This window comes from Lissotriton helveticus, chromosome 4_1, assembly GCF_964261635.1.
Source record: "Lissotriton helveticus chromosome 4_1, aLisHel1.1, whole genome shotgun sequence".
NCBI classification, from domain to species: domain Eukaryota; kingdom Metazoa; phylum Chordata; class Amphibia; order Caudata; family Salamandridae; genus Lissotriton; species Lissotriton helveticus.
The window spans coordinates 1,515,625,452-1,515,645,654 of record NC_136063.1 but is presented as its reverse complement, the minus strand read 5'-3'; positions in this window follow the sequence as shown (position 1 = coordinate 1,515,645,654).

The following is a 20,203-nucleotide window of genomic DNA, read 5'->3' as shown; positions in this document are numbered from 1 at the left end:
TAGTTTCACCATTCTGCCACAGTGTGGCACTCGTATAAAATGGTGTGTGACTGAATACATGGGGCCCGTGTCATAGAAAAAGTAGTGAATCTGCACCTGCAGATTTACTTATTGTGCGAGTTCAGATTTACTGCTTTTTGGAATTCACTGATCCAACTTGAACCAGCATGGAACGCTGCACTAGGCATAGCTTTCCATTCGAATTCCATTGGGAATTACATGATTCCTAGGTGGTGTTTCTACTCCTTCTGGATAGAGCTCTCAGTGATGGAAAACTCCATAGAGATGGGATGAATTCCCTCATGTAAGCGCACTTAAAATCAGTGGCGGCTGGTGACATTTGAAAGTGGTGCGGCGTAAAATGATTGTCATACTGTACGGCGAGCGAGCGTAGTGAGCGATCCCGAAGAACCTACGGGGCGTTCGGGGCAGTTCTACCCCGAGAAAGTTTTGGACAAAGAGTGAACAAATGGTGCATTTTTAAGCAAATTTGAGAAAGCAGGAAGGTTAATAAATAAAACAATTGTAAAAGTGCAGTTATTACATTGATAAAGAGATGTCACTTAACAACATAGGCAGCTGCTTATTCAGTATAACCAAGGTCATGCCACCCGCTGCTCCGAGCATACATGCTTGTGGTTCTAAAACTAAAATGCTGTAAAATATGTGTGTGATGTGCAGCCTCACATACAGTTGCACACTGTACTATCTGTATAATGTGCTTTGTGCAGCAATACAGATATAAATACATAAGAAAGTCAGCCACACAGAATGAAAATCGTTCCCTTATATGTATCATGTGATTGGGGTAAACAAGGTTCACAGCTAACAGTGAGGTATTTGTAATCTGATTAGTGTAGGTAGGCAGGCTGCAAACACTCCAGAGTTTGCAGCATGTGATTGACGTAGAATAACAAAAGCAGCATTATTTTTGTATCATGTTAGAATAAACACAGCTTATCTATTTTTATCATGTCGTTAGTGTAAATACATCACTGTGTGCATCACATACTTAGTGCAGGAAGGCACATAGACATACTTAGTGCAGGCAACCACACATACTCAGTGCGGGCAACCTCATAGCCTGTACACAGCTCGTTATTTGTACCCTGTGGTTACGGTAAGGAAACACATAGGTTACCACACGGACAACCTGTTTGTGGCATGTGATTCGCATGTTTACTTCAACTCCAAAACCTCACACACATACACTGTCTAGCTCTTGGCCCTCAATGTGCCGTCTCATGTCATTCTTACAAACTCTGACATCCCCTGTACTTCTAACAGTGATGCGTGATAACTCTTGTTCGAGTCGAGTTCAAGTTATATAAAACTGCAAAAAAAGTGCCCTACTGTCCCATTCAAAGCACAATAGTGCTGGAGTGCCATACTGCCTCATTCAAAGCACTGTGACGATTGAGTGTGATACTGTCCCATTCAACACACAGTAGCACCAGACCTCTCAACTGTCCCATTCAAAGCACATTAGCCATGGAGAGCCCTACTGCCCCACTGAAAGTACAGTGGCACAGTGGCACTGATGAGAAGTGCCTTACTTTCTGATTCAAATCATTGTAGTGCTGGAAAACTCAACTGTTCTACCATTATAACCCTGGAGTGCCCTTCTGCCCTATTCGAAGCACAGTTTCACTGGAGTCCTCTACTGTTCAATTCAAGTACAGCAACCCTGGAGAGTCCTACTGCCTTCTTCAAAACGCAGTAGCTCTGGGGTGCCCTACTGTCCCACCGAAAGTACAACTGCACTGGTGAGAATTGCCCTACTTTCCCATTCAAAGCAAAGTAGCACTGGAGGGCCTACTGCTCTACTGAAAGTACAAACACACTAATGAGAAATGCCCTTCTGTCTTATGCAAAGCTCTGTAGCGCTGGGAAGCCCTTCAGTTTTTTTCAAAGCACAGTAACACAGGTGTGCACTAACTTACCATTCAAAGCCGAGTATCACTTATTGCGTTGTGCCATTCAAATCAAATCAAAATCAAAATTCCTTTATTCGGTTTTCATAATTTGTAGAAAAACCATAAAAGTACAACTAAAAACAGAATCGAACAATAAATACAATCAATAAAATCAATGCATTGCGAATTCAGTATTTGTTAAAAGAGAAAAAGAATGATTAAAACAGAGTGCTTCAAGTTAAAATGCCTGTGCATCAGGAATTAATCAAGATTAGGGCGATGATTTATACAGAACTTCAAAAAACAGGCTATAGATTTAGCATACAATTCGTTATCCAGAAATTGGAGCGCTAAAAAAGCTGGGCGACAACAACGTAATCCCATTGATCTCAATATAGGAACTATCCATCGCCTTCGTGGATTTGCGTAAAATCTGCAAAACAACCCTATGTGAATTAGGGTTTGTTGGGAAACATCATCACATGGACACGCAGATAGATTCCTAGACCAATCGTTCTGTTGGGGAAAAGTTATTAGACGATGGAAAATGTCAAGTCTAAAGCGTGTAAATAGACATTTTTCATATGGGTTCAAGTTGTACGTTCAATCAATCAATCAATCGGAGCATTTGTATAGCGCACTACTCACCCGGAGGGTCTCAAGGCGCTGGGGGGAGGGGGTCCGCTTCTGCTCGAACAGCCAGGTCTTGAGCTGCTTCCTGAAGGCGAGGTGGTCCTGGGTCAGGCGGAGGTGGGTCGGAAGGGAGTTCCAAGTCTTGGCGGCCAGGTAGGAGAAGTACCTTCCTCCTGTGGTGGCTCTTCGGATGCGGGGGACGGTGGTCGATCGAAGCTGGCGTTTGGGAGCGTAGAAGTTGAGGCGGCTGTTGAGGTATCCTGATCCTTGGTTGTGTATGGCTTTGTGTGCGTGGGTGAGGAGCCGGAAGGTGATTCTCTTGTTGACCGGGAGCCAGTGCAGGTCTCTCAGGTGTCCGGAGATGTGGCTGCGGCGGGGGATGTCCAGGATTAGTCGTGCTGAGGTGTTCTGGATCCGCTGGAGTCTCTTCTGGAGTTTGGCGGTGGTTCCGGCGTAGAGGGAGTTGCCGTAGTCCAGACGGCTGGTGACGAGGGCCTGGGTGACCGTCTTCCTGGTCTCGGTGGGGATCCACCGGAAGATCTTACGTAGCATGCGAAGGATGTTGAAGCACGACGAGGAGACGGCGTTGACTTGTCTGGTCATGGAGAGGGAGGAGTCCAGGATGAAGCCCAGGTTGCGTGCGTGGTCAGTTGGTTTGGGTGCGCTGCCCAGGGCGGGGGGCCACCAGGAGTCGTCCCAGGCGGAGGGTGAGGATCCCAGGATGAGGACTTCCGTCTTGTCCGAGTTCAGTTTCAGGTGGCTGTTCGACATCCATTTGGCTACGTCTGTCATCCCTTCGTGCAGGTTGGCTCTGGCGGTGGCGGGGTCGTTGGTGAGGGAGAGGATCAGCTGGGTGTCGTCGGCATAGGAGATGATGTTCAGGTTGTGCTGGCGTGCGATGGCTGCGAGGGGGCTCATGTAGACGTTGAAGAGTGTTGGGCTGAGCGAGGAGCCTTGAGGAACGCCGCAGATGACTTCGATGGCCTCCGATCTGAACGGGGGGAGGCGGACTCTCTGTGTCCTTCCGGCGAGGAAGGAGGTGATCCACTCCAGTGCCTTTTCCTGGATTCCGACGTTGCTGAGGCGCTGTACTAGGGTACGGTGGCAGACAGTGTCGAAGGCCGCGGAGAGGTCCAGGAGGATGAGGGCCGCTGTTTCTCCGTTGTCGAGCAGGGCTCGGATGTCATCAGTAGCTGCGATCAGGGCGGTCTCGGTGCTGTGGTTGGCCCAGGAGCCAGACTGCGAGATGTCGAGGGATCCGTTCGTCTCGAGGAAGGCGGCCAGTTGCTTGTTGACGGTCTTCTCGATGACTTTTGCCGGAAACGGGAGCAGCGAGATGGGGCGGTAGTTCTTGAGGTCGGTAGGGTCTGCTGATGGTTTCTTGAGTAGAGCGCTGAGTTCGGCGTGCTTCCAGCTCTCCGGGAAGGTGGCGATGTCGAAGGAGTTGTTGATGATGTCCCGCAGGTGGGGTGCGATGACCGCGTCGGCCTTGTTAAAGACGTGGTGAGGGCAGGGGTCGGTCGGAGATCCGGAGTGGATGGAGTTCATCGTGCGGATGGTGTCTTCGGTGCTGATCGGGGTCTAGGCGCGGAGGGTGGTGGTGGGGGGCGGTGGTTCGGTCGTGGCGTGCGTTGGTTGAGTGCTGAAGCTGTTGTGTATGTCCGCGATCTTGTTGTGGAAGTAGGAGGCGAGGGAGTTGCAGAGGTCTTGCGAAGGGGTGATGTCGTTGTTTCCGGCGTTGGGGTTGGAGAGCTCTTTCACGATGTTGAAGAGTTCCTTGCTGTTGTGTGCGTTGTTGTCCAGTCGTTCCTTGAATGCGGTTTTCTTGGTGGCGTGGATCAGCTGGTGGTGTTTTCGGGTGGCGAGCTTGAGGGCGGTCATGTTGTCCGGTGTTGGGTCTCTGCGCCAGGTTTTCTCGAGTGCTCTGCAGTTCTTCTTGGAGCTCTTGAGTTCGTCGTTAAACTATGGGGCTTTCTTGCTGCCGGGTCTGCTCGGCGGGGTCTTCAGCGGGGCGAGGTCGTCTGCGCAGTCGCTGATCCATTTCGTGAGGTTGGTGGCTGCTTGGCTGGGGTTCGTTGTGCTGGTGGGAGGGTTCTTGCACAGGGAAGTAGTGAGCTGGTCTGCAGTGATCTTGTTCCAGCTTCTGCGGGGAGCCTGTTGCTGGTGATGGTGGAGCGTGGTCCTTCTGTAGCTGAAGTGGACGCAGCTGTGGTCCGTCCATTGGAGTCCCGTGGCGTGGCTGAAGGCGATGTCCTTGCTGGAAGAGAAGATCGGGTCGAGTGTGTGTCCGGCGTAGTGGGTGGGGGTGGTCACCAGTTGCTTGAGTCCGAGGTTGGCGAGGTTGTCCAGCAGGGTGGTGGTGTTGCGGTCGTTGTTGTTCTCCAGGTGGAAGTTGAGGTCCCCGAGGAGGATGTAGTCAGCGGAGGGGAGGGCGAGCGGGCTGACGAAGTCGGCGATGTCCTCGCTGAATTGTGTGCATGGTCCCGGGGGTCTGTAGATGAGGGTGCCTCTGAGGGTGGTCTTGGGGTTGACGTGGATCTGGAAGTGCAGGTGTTCGGCGGGTGCGAGGTTGTCGTCGGTGTTGGTCGTGATGCGGATGGTGTTCCTGTGGATGATGGCGATGCCTCCTCCGGTCTGGTTGACGCGGTCCCTCCGGATGATCTTGTAGCCGTCCGGGATGGCGATGGCGATGTCGGGCGCTGAGGAGGCGTTCATCCAGGTTTCCGTGAGGAAGGCGACGTCTGGGTCTGTGGTGTCGAGCAGGTTCCAGAGCTCGATGGCGTGTCTGTGGACAGAGCGGGTGTTGAGCAGGATGCACTTCAGGTGGGTGCTGCTGGAGTTCGGCTTCGTGGGTGCTGGTGTAGCGTGGGTCCGGTTGCAGGTGAACTTGCAGGAGTGGCAGCTGAAGGGTCCGTGGGTGCGTCTCGGTGTGGCTCGGTAGCAGCCCGGGGTTCGGCCGGTGTTGAGTGCGTTGAGTTCGGTGGAGTCGTAGGTTCGTCGGGTCGGCTTCCGGCGGTGGGGGCCAGGGGTCCTGGCACTGGGCGCGGTCCAGGCGCGGACGGGCGCAGACGGGCTTACCTTTGGCGCACCTTTGGCGCTCAATCGGTGCTCCCGCTGCGCGGTCGCTCTGGGGGCGTCATAAGAAGGGGGACGGGAGGGCGGGTCTGCTGGGCTGGGCGAGCGTCAGGGCCAATGGGCCGGTGGTGGGCGGGGCCGCAGGGGGCCAGCGGCGGGAAGAGTGGCGAGCGGGCGGCTCAGCTGTGGCTGGGCCGCTCGGGGGTGCTGGGGGGGCGATGGTGGCGGCAGGCAGGCAGGAGGCTCGCAAGGAGGCTGGCAATCAGGATCAGCGGGCGAGGGAGCAAGGGGGTGACCCGGCCTCGAGAGGCACAGTGGTCACTCCAGCGGGCGACCAGGCACTCCCCTTAAGAAGGGGGACGGGAGGGCGGGTCTGCTGGGCTGGGCGAGCGTCAGGGCCAATGGGCCTGTGGTGGGCAGGGCCGCAGGGGGCCAGCGGCGGGAAGAGTGGTGAGCGGGCGGCTCAGCTGTGGCTGGGCCGCTCGGGGGTGCTGGGGGGGCGACGGTGGCGGCAGGCAGGCAGGAGGCTGGCAAGGAGGCTGGCAATCAGGATCAGCGGGCGAGAGAGCAAGGGGGTGACCCGGCCTCGAGAGGTGGTACGTTAAGTATGGCTGCACAGTAAAAGTAGTCTGAATAGCTAAGATGTGCTGCACTGAGCTTTTTCCTATCTCATTAGAAAGTCGCAGTTGCCCTAGATGCAACAGACATAACTTTTTTAATTCTTTCCTCGATATCCCAGAAATAGATAATGGATGACTGAAATATCTCAGAAGGCCTACATCGTCAAAAAAAGTTTTCACAAAAACTAGCCAAGTAATCTTGGACATCTTGTCAAGCGTGAGACAATCCTGGATAAGGCGTCGCGACAGTTCGCACTGTTCCGTTGTCCAGACGCGATGCCATAACATGATTGGTTGGATTCTAACAATATCCGACATGTAATCCAATCCTAATTCTGAATGGCAACAATATATCGAAGTACTCTGAGGGACTGCCAGTAGATATCTCAGGAAGCTATTCTCGATCTTCTGTAGCTCATCCACCTTAGCGTGGCCCCACACCCCTGCGCCATAGCTTGCTACACTAATGCATTTGGCTTGATATATCTTTAACATTTCTGGGGGGGACCTCTTCCCTATCTTCTGTGCAAATACCACGAGAGCAGTGGTAGCCCTAAGAAATGACGGTTTCCTCACATTTATGGCTTGTGTCCATAGCGACCTATTGTCAATTAAAATCCCAAGATAAGGATAGGTAGTCGTGCACTCCAACTAAATATTATTTATAAAAATTTCTTTGACCTTTTTTGGTCTACAACCTGCATGCATTACATAGGTCTTTTTTATATTCACCATGAGGATCAGACTTTTCATAAAGCTACAATATTTGTCTGGAGCCCGCTGTAGTTGCAGGGGGGTTCTTGCCATGATCACGGCGTCATCGGCATCTAATAATGCCGGTATTGGACGGAGACCAATGGGTTGGTATAAAGGGTGAATAAGAAGGGAGTCAGGACACATCCTTGACTCACACCCCTCTCTACCCGTAATGGCTCGGTAAGTTCTCCACCCCCATTTGCGAAATGATCGACCACAATTTTGTATGGCTGACGCAGTCAAAGGCTGCAGACAGGTCGACGTAGGCCATGTGTAAATACCTCCCTTTTGCTTGAACGTATTTCCCCATTAAAAGTGAAAGATTCAAAGCTTGATCCACAGTGCCCAGTCCCTCTTGAAACCCGTACTGTAGATCGGAAATTATTTTGTGGTCAATGGCCCAATCTTGGAGTCGTTCTAAAAGGATGCGACCAGCGACCTTACCAAGGGAATCTAAGAGGGATATAGGTCGATAACTCGTTAGACTGTTTCAGTCGCCCTTTTTAGGTCTCGCCTTTTCCCATTCCGCAGGAATGGAAAAGGAGAGAATTCTAGTGGTCAAAATACTCGTCAAACTATGGCTTTTTCGGTGCGGTTTTCTTCGAGTTCACGTGAATCACGTGACCAAACAAGCACACGCATCAAAGGCATCAGCCTCACTCCCTCCCTCCTAATTGCATTTTTTCACGGCCGCCAGGCCGTGACACCACATCAAAGGGCTTCTCCCAGCATGCGCTCTGCGGCTTCTCCTCCCCTAATTATTCATGGCCGGCCGGCTGGCCGTACTTTCAGTTTCCCGGCCGCCCCCACTTCCCATGCATGTCTTGTTTCTTGTTCTTATCTTTCTCTCTCACGGCCGCGCGACCATTTCACCATTTATTGCTTTCACTTTCACGGCCGCGCAGCCGTGTCTCTTTCACTGCCCCGCGCCAATGCTTGTTCTTATTGTACATCCAGCTTGTTCCTAGAAGCCCTCTTTGCTAAGAACAGCCATGCGTTGCTTCAGAGCCAGGCTTGCACTGTGCAAACACTGTTGAACACACACACGCACAGTTCCTAGAAGCCCTCTTTGCTAAGTGCAGCCCTGCATTGCTTCCCAGCCAGGCTTGCACTGTAGGAACACACACGCACAAACACGCGCACAGACGCAGCTCATAGAGGACCCTCTTGCTTAGTACAGCCAGGCTTGAACTGTGGGAGCACCGGCACGCGCAGACTCACAGTTCCTAGAAGCACTTCTTTGCTTATGACAGCGCTCTTTCTCTCCACAGCCAGGCTTGTACTGTAGGAATATTGGCAAGCGCACACACGCGCACAGACACAGTTGATGTTGCAGCTCTAGAATGCAGACAACGAGTTTGTGCTCAATTTCTAAAATGTACAGTCCTGAGTAAAAGGCTGCAGATGGATAAGGAGAAAGTGCAATTATCTGACGTCCAAACTTTATTCTCACGGTGTGCCCATGATCAGCAGACGAATACCGCTGTTTCTGAAATGCCCTCTGCTCTGCTGTCGCTTTAAGTGTATTAAATAATCCGAGTTGGGTATTACGAAATTAAAAGCAAATACCTGAGGTCTGCTGTGTAATGCATCCTCCCCTTTGCAATATCACTGGTTTGGAAAACGGGGTGCGGCAGCAGCCAGGAAAAAAGGCGTACGATTATTGACAGAAAATATAATATATAGTATCATTGTGTAGGGTTCTAAGCAATGTACAAGGGAAACATCGAACATCGGAAAACCATGGTGGTCATCGTTTTATCGATCTCAGAGGCTAGATGGCTCTGGGGCCCAGCTATAGAGATCAAACTACCGGGGTACGGTGAATAAAAGCAGACGTATCCCCTCACCACACAACGGTGAGATGTCTGGCTTGCGGTAAATAAGTAGACGAGTCCCCATACACCCGGCCCTCCCCCTTCGAGTACCCTCTAGTGAAAGCTGCTGAGCGGGAAGTGATATTCCAAAGTTGCTGCAGTCGCTGTAGTCACAGCATCTGTCCGTTCACCCCTGAGCTCCTGCTCCGCAGGTGGCACTGCCTCCCAGCCTCTTGTCTTACACCATTCACCTTTTCTTCCTTCTTTCTCCTACCCGCCTCTTGGTCTCCACCCTTTTCTCTTTTTCCTTATTTCTCTCTGCCTCTCCCCATTCACAAGCGTTTCTTTATTTTTCTGTCCTTTTCAACCTCTCACGTCCCCCGTCTCTCTCTGTCCTCCCTGTCCATCCATCACACCCTACCTCCTGTAATATTCTCCCACCGACACCCTTTGGCTTTATCTTGTTCTTCTTTCTCCTCTTCTCTCTTTCCCTTCCTGTTTAAATCCATTCTTCAATGTTCCTCCTTGTTATCTCTGTCTGTTCCACTTCTTTATCTCTGTCTCTTTGAATTTTCACCCCTCTCTTTGTATTTTCTCCCCTCTCTTTGAATTGTCTTCCCTCTCTTTGAATTTTCTACCCTTCTCTTGTTTCCTCTCCTTCATCCTTCTAATAACTTTCTTGGCCTCCCTACTCTGCCTCTGCCCGGTGTCTCCTCTTGACGTTTCTCTTTCTCTAGTGCTGTATCTTCCTCTCTAGCCTACGTTATCTGTTGAATTATTTCACTGTTCTTCAAATTTCTTTTTTTTCCGATCTCCTTTTTCTTCCCTTTTTTATGTTATCTCTTCCCTTCCCCCCTCTGTCTCTCTCCTCTTCATTTCTTCTGTATCTACCTACGTCTGGTTGTTTCTTTCGGGCCCTCACTCTCTTTCTCGAATCTCTCTCAGACTCCCCTCTTCATTCTTTTCTTCTTTACAATAGCTGACCTAATTCCTCTCTTACTCTTGCCCGGTCTTTCCCACCTTGACTCCGTTCTCTCTTTCTTTACTACTTAACTTGTCCGCCGTATCTCTCCTATCACTCTTTCTACCCCCTCTTCTCCTCCGATGCTGTCTTACCTTTGTCTATCTTCCTTCAAATAATGTATGTTTGTTCTTCACGATTTTCCCTCTTTTTAGCTCTCTTTCTCATTCTATTTTGTCTGTCCTCTCTCTCTTCTACCCATTTCCGCTCTTTACTTCATCTCTTGTCGCTCTCAACACACTTCTCTTTTTCTGCTAATTCGCTCCTCACAAGTCACGACTGTCCTTTCATTTTGTATCACGTTCTGTTGTCGGTTACCCCGGCGTATTTCATGTGTCTCTATGGGTTTTTTCTCTCTCCCTCGCCTGTTTCTCAATTTGCCTCTCTTAGCCTGGCTCTCCACCTGTTGGCTTCCAAGGCTAGGGCGTGGCCTGGGGGGGGGAGGGGAGGAGGGAGCCTCGGTCAGGTGGACCTAGGTAGGCACACACGCCCATTGGGATGAAAGGGCTTTGGCACCCGCACCTACACCACCAACCCCTCCTCCCTGGAGTGCCTCAGCCCCAGCAGTTGTAGCTTCCAGGACACACACGTTCTTTAGCTGGAGGGAAAAAGCGCGTTGTCGCCTTGTCAGGGGTAGTAAGAGGTATATAAATGCAATTACAATACAATACAATGTGTGTTGGGCTGCCTGGACATGTGGCCTCAATGACAGACTCCTACAAAGTATTTCCTATGTCATCCAGAAGTTGAAGTGCATAAAAAACAAGCATTGACATAGCCAATAGGTCTCGCCTTTGGGTCGTTATAAGTGTTTACCCATTCAGCAGTTGATGTTGTTGCACCAAGGATAATGTGCTGTATAACTAAATACTTATAAGGTCCCAAAAGCGAGAGCTATTGGCTATGCCAATGCTTGTTAAAGATTGGTACTAGAATTGAGGCAGACCAAGATTCAACTAAACCTACAGTATTGGCAGCTTCGAGCACTCTTGTAAGGATGGGGGACCATAAGTCCAAGTTAAGTTAAAAAAGATCCACCGGGACCCCATCGGGCTCTGGTGCTTTTCCAGATTTGGAGGCCATTAGGGCATTTATCACCTCCATGTGCGTAAAAATTATTGGGATAGGGTATGTTACCTGACTAGGGAATAATTCCCTCCCATCTTCCTCAAGGTGCTCAGAATATGTATGCGGGGCCAAACTAAATATTTGGGAATAGTGGCTAACCCACGCTTTGTCGTCTACAGCGACGTCTATCTTAGGGGAATCAATCATATCTAAAAGAAAGGGGGATGTGACTATTCTCCAAAAGTTAGCACTATCATTCATAGTGCAGCTCTTATGTAATTGGTCCCATAGACCATTTCTTATCTCAATTTTTCGGGTTTTTAGTGCCACATTGTAGGCCTTTCTAAGTCTGGTAATTTCTCCTTTGTCACAAATACTTTTGTGGAGTGCAGTTTTTAATCTCGAATAGGCTTTTGTACACTCTGAGTTAAACCACCTCTTTTTAATATTCCCTTTTGATTGTTTTAGACGTAATTCGTCTTGTACAACTCTAGTAATGGTTTTATAACTGGACAGTACTTCATCATGAGAAGAGTTAGAGTTAAGATAAATTTCAAAAGAAGGTAAGGCGTGCTTAACCACTTTAGCTGTCATCAGTACTGGATCTATTTTTTGCCCATTTTATAGAGAAACCATTAAGTCTATCTAATTTCAAAGTTTGCTGATCCATTCAAAGCACTATAGTTCTGAAGTGTTCTTCTGTCCCATTCAAAGCTCAGTGGGCTCTTAAGAAAAAACTTTAGGCCACGCACTTTTTTTTACCTCACGGGGGAAGTTAAAGATATATTAATGTTGGTCTAGGGGTTTCCATGAGAACGTCCAAAAAAAGAACAGTGAAACGTAACTTTTGTAGAATACGAAAGATAAAAAAAAATAATAATAAGGGAAAGTGGCCATTTTACACTGAGCATTACCCAGCACTGGCCCTGTCACTCCTGCTCCCCCCTCACTGTTGGCACGCTAAAGAAATGAGACAGTTATGGACTCGTTTTACAACCCCTCAGGCGTCCCCTGTCTCTCACATGTCACCTCCCTCGGAGGTCGCGTTCAAACTTAGACGGTGTTTAGGGGAGTTGACCACGAGACAAAGCACAGCCACGCTTTTCCACATGACCAGAGCCGCTAACTCGTGGCAAGTGTTCAAGTGCTCAGTTCAACCCCGCAGTTCGAAAGCAGAGCAGTCATTTTTCACTTCCCAAACACTTCAGAAGAAATCAGATGGAAACCCCTCATCATACACGCATGCAACACAAGTAGCGAGTAGGACTAGGGTTTGTACCGACCGCCAATGTTGACAAATTCAAACTATGTTGTGAGTTGAAGGAATTTGTGAGAAAGTTAAAATTACAAGTGTTCTTCAAAGAAAAAACAATACAAAATAAGACAGACACAGGCCTCAAGAAAAAGTCCACTTTTATCCCGCCTTCTGCAAATCTACCAGTTGAAATCCTAGCTTTTGAAAAAGCAATAATGCGGGAAGTAAAGGAACTAGACCCACGAACAGCAAAAGTGTTACACAACATGGATAATCAAGAAATTCAAGCAGTCCATGAATTATCAAATCTTAGTACCATAACGATAAAACCAGCGGACAAGGGTGGTGCGATAGTGTTACAGAACACTGTGGATTACAGAGAGGAATGCCTCCGCCTCTTGGGGGACCCGAGAAATTACGCTGTCATCAAGGACGACCCAACTGAACGTCTGAGGATATCTATAGCATACCTAACCGAAGAATCCCTGGCAAATGACTGGGTAAGCAAAATAGAAACGGAGTTTCTAACGAACACCAAACCTGTCACCCCGTATTTTTACACGCTCCCAAAAATACATAAACGCCTCATAAAACCACCTGGAAGACCCATAGTCTCGGGCATTGGATCCATCCTCGAGCCACTTTCCAAGTTTGCGGATGCATTCTTGAGGCCGTTGGTACAAAACACAGATACTTACTTAAGAGACACAAAGGATGTACTCTGTCTATTAAAAGATCAAGCCTTTGAACCTTCCTCCAACATACTAATAAGTCTGGATGTTGAGAGCTTATATACGAGCCTCCCCCACAGAGAAACCCTGGAAATCCTTGAGGAAGTTCTATTCGACTGCCAGTGGGATTTCAAAACTCCTAGACATGTGGTGCTTGAATGTTGCCGCTTGGCACTCACTGAAAATTTCTTTCGATTCGAAGAAACATTGTACCGTCAACTACATGGGACGAGTATGGACAGCACATTTGCGCCGAGCCTGGCGGGCCTTTACGTTCATCACCTCGAAAAAACAAAAATACTGCATGACAACAACCCATACCGAAACCATATCACATTGTGGAAACGTTACATAGACGACGTTCTAGTAATATGGAATGGCAGTGAAGACGAAGTAAATTCTTTTTTTGAATGGCTGAACCAACAGGACACATTCCTAAAATTCACTATAACCCTCAGTAAATCCCAACTAGTGTTCCTGGATCTCAACATTATAGCAGAAGAGGGACATCTTAAGACCACAACACACTTCAAGGCTACAGCCCGGAATTGTTTATTGAAGTATGACAGCTTTCATCCAAGGCATTTAAAACAGAACCTCCCATTCGGACAGTTTCTGAGGTTGAGGAGAAATTGCTCGAGCAAATATGATTACAAAAAACAGGTGGATGACTTGAGTGTTAAATTGCATGAACGCAACTATCCAGAGAAGTTAGTAAGAAATGCAAAAAAACGGGCATCCAATAACCACAGGGATGCACTGTTGGAACCAAAGATGAGGAACACAAATGAGAATCAGAGACCAATCTGTATTACCACGTTCACAAAGGTATCAGACCAAGTCACTAAAATAGTGAAAAAACATTGGCCTATTGTAAACAGTGGAGAATTAACCATACCAACCCCAATGTTCAGCCATCGACGTGCCAAGAGCCTCAAAGACCATTTGGTCCACACACGTCCAAGATCCAACCAACCTCCTGCTAGACAACAAACCCTACCCACTGGCCATTATGCATGCAACAATTGCAGCGTCTGCCATCTGACAACCAACACGAAAAATGTGATCTTCAACGATGGAAGCAAATGGGAATTGAGACAAATGTCAAATTGCAATACCAGCGGAGTAGTGTATATGATTACATGCACTTGCAATTTGCATTACATCGGGATGACTACACGCAAGGTGAGCACTAGGATAGTGGAACATCGCAGCACCATCAGGTGCAAAAGGACTACAACAAGAATGACAAATCACTTCATCGAATCAAATCACACCCCCAATGACATGAGGTGGGTGGTATTGGAAACAGCTAAAACCAAAGAAAACCAAGAGAGGTTCCTACATGAACGCGAACAACGATGGGTGTACAGATTACGTACGGACACCCACGGGTTGAACGATGGTTCGTTCTCCTGAGGCAAAACAGCCGGGAGCAGTTGATTTTAAAACTGTATTTTGTGTATTCTATGTATTTTACAAGCCTACCTTGACTGCTACTAGCACCTTGCACTTTACCCCTCGAGGGCGCCGTGTAGCGGATCCAGCGCACACGAGTCACCCTCCACTCCGCTTCCTTCGCGCCTGGCCACGCCCATCTAGAGGCCACGCCCCCTTCCCGCCCTACTTAAAGCGCTGACCCACAAGCGCTCAGTTGGTTCGTTCTCCTGAGGCAAAACAGCCGGGAGCAGTTGATTTTAAAACTGTATTTTGTGTATTCTATGTATTTTACAAGCCTACCTTGACTGCTACTAGCACCTTGCACTTTACCCCTCGAGGGCGCCGTGTAGCGGATCCAGCGCACACGAGTCACCCTCCACTCCGCTTCCTTCGCGCCTGGCCACGCCCATCTAGAGGCCACGCCCCCTTCCCGCCCTACTTAAAGCGCTGACCCACAAGCGCCCAGTTGGTTCGTTCTCCTGAGGCAAAACAGCCGGGAGCAGTTGATTTTAAAACTGTATTTTGTGTATTCTATGTATTTTACAAGCCTACCTTGACTGCTACTAGCACCTTGCACTTTACCCCTCGAGGGCGCCGTGTAGCGGATCCAGCGCACACGAGTCACCCTCCACTCCGCTTCCTTCGCGCCTGGCCACGCCCATCTAGAGGCCACGGCCCCTTCCCGCCCTAGAGATTTCCTTTTTCAATGTGCAACCCCAGAACGCGCAGCGGACGTGCGCAGCGGGCGCGCCTAAGGCAAGCCCGTCTGCGCCCGTCCGCGGCCGGACGGGGCTAGGGGCACGTCCCCATGCCAATTTTATGTGCTACTCCTCTGAGGAGCTGACCTCTCTCCAGGGCCATTGGCCACTCTCAGATTCCATCGGTAGGCACATCGCGTCGTTAGATCTCACTCCCTCTTCTACCCTTATACTGCTGCCGCCATTGCCGGACCCACCGTTGCTTTGCCCCTCCTTACCTGACCCCCCCCCTCTACTCCTCCGTTATCTGTCATCTTACTCAATACCAGATCTGCGGTTAAACACCATCATGAGCTATCTGTCCTCCTCGATTCGGAGAAGCCGGATCTATTGCTCTTGACCGAGACCTGGTTTTGTGACTCGTCCCTCCCCGTCCTCCTGGCCACCCTCCCCCCTTCCTACGTTGCCCTACGCGCTGACCGCCCGGCGGGCAGGTCAGGCGGTGGTGTGGCATTGATTGCTCGGGCGGACTTAAATTTTCAAATTCTTTCATCTCCCTCTATCCCCCCCTCTGAATTCCTTGTTGCCCGATCCCTTTATTTCTCTCCCCCCATCACATGTCTCTTGATGTATCGCCCACCCCAGCCCTCGCCCCTATTCCTACCTGCGTTCCAGGACTTACTGGCCACCTTGGTGGTCAACTACGCTTCGGTCCTGGTGCTCGGTGATTTTAATTATTGGCCTTCCGACCCTTCCGAGTGCGCCACCTCGAAAGAATTCACAGAATCTCTTCTCTCCCTGAACTTTGTGTCGCATATTTCGGTTCCCACCCATTCTCATGGTCACATTCTCGACCAGGTATGGTCCCTTAACCTCCCAATTTCCCCGGTGACTGTTTTTCCCTGCCCCTGGTCGGATCATGCCCTCATTTCCTTTTTCATCTCTACTGAACCAGCGCCTAAAATCCCACGCGCCAAAAACACATGGGCCCGAAATTGGAATAGAGTTGACTTTCCCGCTTTGACCTCCCTGCTCCGGAATTCCACCCCGACCCTCGCTGGCCTCTCGTCAAACTCTCAAGTCGAGGCAAGCCAGAGGCTGTGACTCTGAAGCTCCCTTGCGCCGTATCTCCACCCGTCGACCCAAGGATTCAAATAGATGGTTTGATGGCAACTTAAAAAAACTCAAATTGACCGTCCGACAAGCAGAGAGACTTTGGAGGAAGGACTACTGTCCTTCATTAAAAACCCTCTATCTCTCTGCACTTGCCAAATATAAAACGGCAATCCTTGATGCCAAAACCACCTACTTCTCTACCAAAATCACTTCAGCTGAAAACAAGCCCAGGGAGATTTTCAGCATAGTGAATGATCTAGCCTTCTCTGACAGAGCCTCACCCCAAATTCCTCCATCCCAGTCTTTATGTGCCCAACTCAATTCATATTTCCGAGACAAGATTGTTACCATCAAGGCTAACATCCCTCCCCCTTCATCTGCCTTCATCGACCCTCCCCCTCCGACCGTCCCATGTTGTCTTACCTCTATTCCCCCCCTTACCCAGGAAGCTTTCTTGGAGATTCTCCCCAAGGTTAAATCGAGCTCCCCCGCAGATGTCTGTCCTGCACGCATTCTGCAACAAATGTATTCCTTCTGCCCTGAACCCCCGTCACTTTCCTGAATAACTCTCTGACCCAGGGAGTCGTGACACCTGCACTCAAATCTGCCATCATAGTGCCCATACTGAAGAAGCCTGGCGCGGACCTATCCATCTCAGCCAATTATCGCCCCATTTCCCTACTGCCCTACTTGGCCAAGGTGCTAGAGCGCCACGTCACCGCGGTACTCAGCGCCCACGTAGAGGCAAATGGGGGACTGGCTTCCCGCCAGGCTGGCTTTCGTCCCAGGCACTCGACCGAATCAGTCGTGGTATCGGTCCTAGATAAACTCAGGAAGGGAATGGATCATAACCAACACCAGGCGCTGGTGCTCCTGGATCTCTCCGCCGCTTTTGACACGGTGGACCACAACATCCTCTTGTCCCGTGTCAGGGCGGCCGGAATCCAGGGAACAGCCCTGGTTTGGCTTTCCTCCTTTCTGAGGGACCGTACCCAGGCGGTTCGGCTGGGAGCCTTCACGACCACCTCACTCCCCGTCACCTGTGGTGTCCCCCAGGGCTCTTCCCTTTCTCCTCTACTATTCAACCTTTATATCTCCCCTCTTATTTTCGCTCTTCAGCAGCTGGAGGTCACTGTATTTAATTATGCAGATGACCTCCAGCTCATCTTCGATCTTTCTTCCTCTTCTCTTTCTGTTTCTAATTTTCAGTCCATTATGATTTTCATCAGGGACTGGATGAACCACAACCACCTCAAATTGAACCCGGAGAAGACCGAGTTGGTTCTCACCGGTGGTTCATCCAGTCCCTGGAACCCCCACTTTTGGCCCCCCACTCTTGGTCCCGCCCCTACCCCTTCAGTCACAGTAAAAATACTGGGAGTGAAAATGAACAGTCATCTCACCCTTCACTCCCAAATCAGTTCCGTAGTCTCCTCTTGCTTCCTCACCCTTCGAACAATCCGTACCGTTTCTCGTTTTTTTTCCCCCCAGGCTCTCAAACTGATCATGGCCGCATTGGTAATCTCGCGGCTGGATTATGCCAATGCCCTCTATAATGGCATTCCGGCATACAGCTTGCGGAGGCTCCAGGTGGTGCAGAACCACGCGGCCCGGCTTATTTACGGTCTCCCACGCTACCATCATTCTTCCCCCCTTCTTAGGGAGCTCCACTGGCTGCCTATCAGGGAGCGTTCCCTGTTCAAGACCGCCTGTATGACCTTCCAGGCCCGGCAAGGCACTGCCCCGGCCTTCATTTCCTCGCTGATAAGCGAATATGTCCCCTCCAGAGAGCTCCGGTCCTCCTCCAAAGCTTTCCTCCAAATCCCACGTTTTAAGCGAAAAAAGTGGGGTGGTGCCAATTTTTCTATCTTGGCCCCCACCTTTTGGAATTCTCTGCCTGATCACCTACGTTTTGCCACCCACTATGCCTCTTTTCGAAAAGACCTCAAAACGTTCCTGTTTAGACAGGCCTTCCCTTCATAAACTCGCTCACCCCTGCAATCCTCAGTAATTCGGACATTTGTTAGTGCCAAGAAACCGCTCGGTGGACGTTGCGCTCTATAAATGTTTTAAATTAGAAATTAGATGACATTCCGTGGGGTGCATTTATATAATGTAGGGTTCACGGTTATGTTTTTTTCTCCATCTGCAATTCTACAGAATAAGTGCAATACCAACCTGAAGCATAGCCAAATGAGACCCCTTTGCCAAGTTTTTTGGCCGCTTTAATATATTTCTGATATATCTTTCACTATCAAGCGGCATGCCACCAACACCAGTTATACCTTTTATTACGATTAGCAATCGTCAATTAATCATATTATTTTTCCTAAAAATCTATTAGACATGCCCCTGACTGACATGAGGCTAAGTAACCAGACGGAGGAACTATTATAACACACCTCGGGTCTGCACTGAACTAAACTTTACACACCAAGCGATGATTTCAACTTTGCCTCGATTTAATTTTGTTGCGATATTTTTCACTTAATTTCTGTGAATCTGCTAATAACATATAAAACATATTGATATAACCGAGACTATGGCCAGTCCCGAACCGACGTAGCCGGAATTGGTAAAATCCCCAGATAAACAAAACCCTCCTCTCTTTCTGGGCAACCGCGGGTTGAGGCATACTTCTAAGATGGCCGCCATAGTTAGACCGGTCTAGTGGTTGAGGGCGTACCTTCCCTCTTCCAATACCGGAACAAACAAATACAACCGCCGGGCGGGAACAAGGCAAGATGCGGTCCCGGGGAGGTGTACTGAGTAGGTAGAAATACGCGATTTCACCACACAGGATGTAAGTACTAAATCTCTTTTCCGACGGAAAAGCCACTTTAAAATACAACGTGTTTATTCACGGAAGCGGTATTTCCGACATAACGACTTGTTTTCAATGTGTACCTCGTCCTTCCTGCAGTGTATCCCATAAGTGAAATCGACCCCCCAGAGTGACCAGGAAGTGTCATTTCTCACTTTAAAAAGTAACTATTGGAGTTTCTCTTAATCTGTGTACTTTGTATATGTTGGGTTTGTTATATGTTTTGATCACAATAAGTCCTGTCTTGTTTATTTGTGTGAATTCACGAACAAGGTTCACGACGTTTTTTGACTAAAGAAAGCCTGCACGCGCCAATATGGCGCAAATCATTCTTTATACACACAGAATGAGAGTGGCTGGCAATGTACTATGTGTACCTCCCTGAGGGGAAGGTCTGTCATTAACAATGTGCTTTATTTTACAGCACCTACCAATTGAGAGGAACAAAAGTACGTATTTTACTAGAAATGCATGCAAATAATATTGCTTTATATTTTTGATTTATTCACTATCCCCACTATTGGGATTTAGGAGTGGCATATGCAGGGCTGGTCCCTGCATGGTCCTGAAGAAATGCTAGGGGGTAGCATGAAACATGTCGACCATATTGATCACTGAGTCAACCACATTATAGGTTGCCCTACAGTGACATTAACCCCACTTTTAATATACCTACATAGGAGCTCAATAAAACAGTTAGGCCCACTAAGTATGGTATTTTTAATACTCACACACACACACTCCACTTATTCTTTTTTGCACCACACATAGTCATTTCACACTAAAGTGCTCCTACGTAGTCCGTGAGTCGCAGCACGCCCATTTTCGTAGAGAACTGGGAGGGCCCCAATGATGAAGCATGTCACCGTGGGGAAACCCCGGTGAGTGAGGGGACACTAGAAAGAAATGTTTCTTTCTTTAAGGTATTATGATTTAACATAACCATACACCTGAACTGAGCTAGGTCTCAGGGTCCCAGGACTGGGACCCGCTTTTGTTTCTTATTGACTCTTAGGAGGATGACCTAGACTCTAATATCCTCCTCTCCCCCTGTTTGTTTACTGTAACATACTGACATCTGGCAGGGACACACTGGTTCCTGGCCCTGAATACATAACTAGTAAGGTGTGGTGTATGCACTACCTCCTCTAATTGTTTACCTACTAAACTCTCTTGAGTTGTAGAAAGGGAGTGCTTAAGCCCTTGACACACAACTCTAAGTTCAGTAGAACT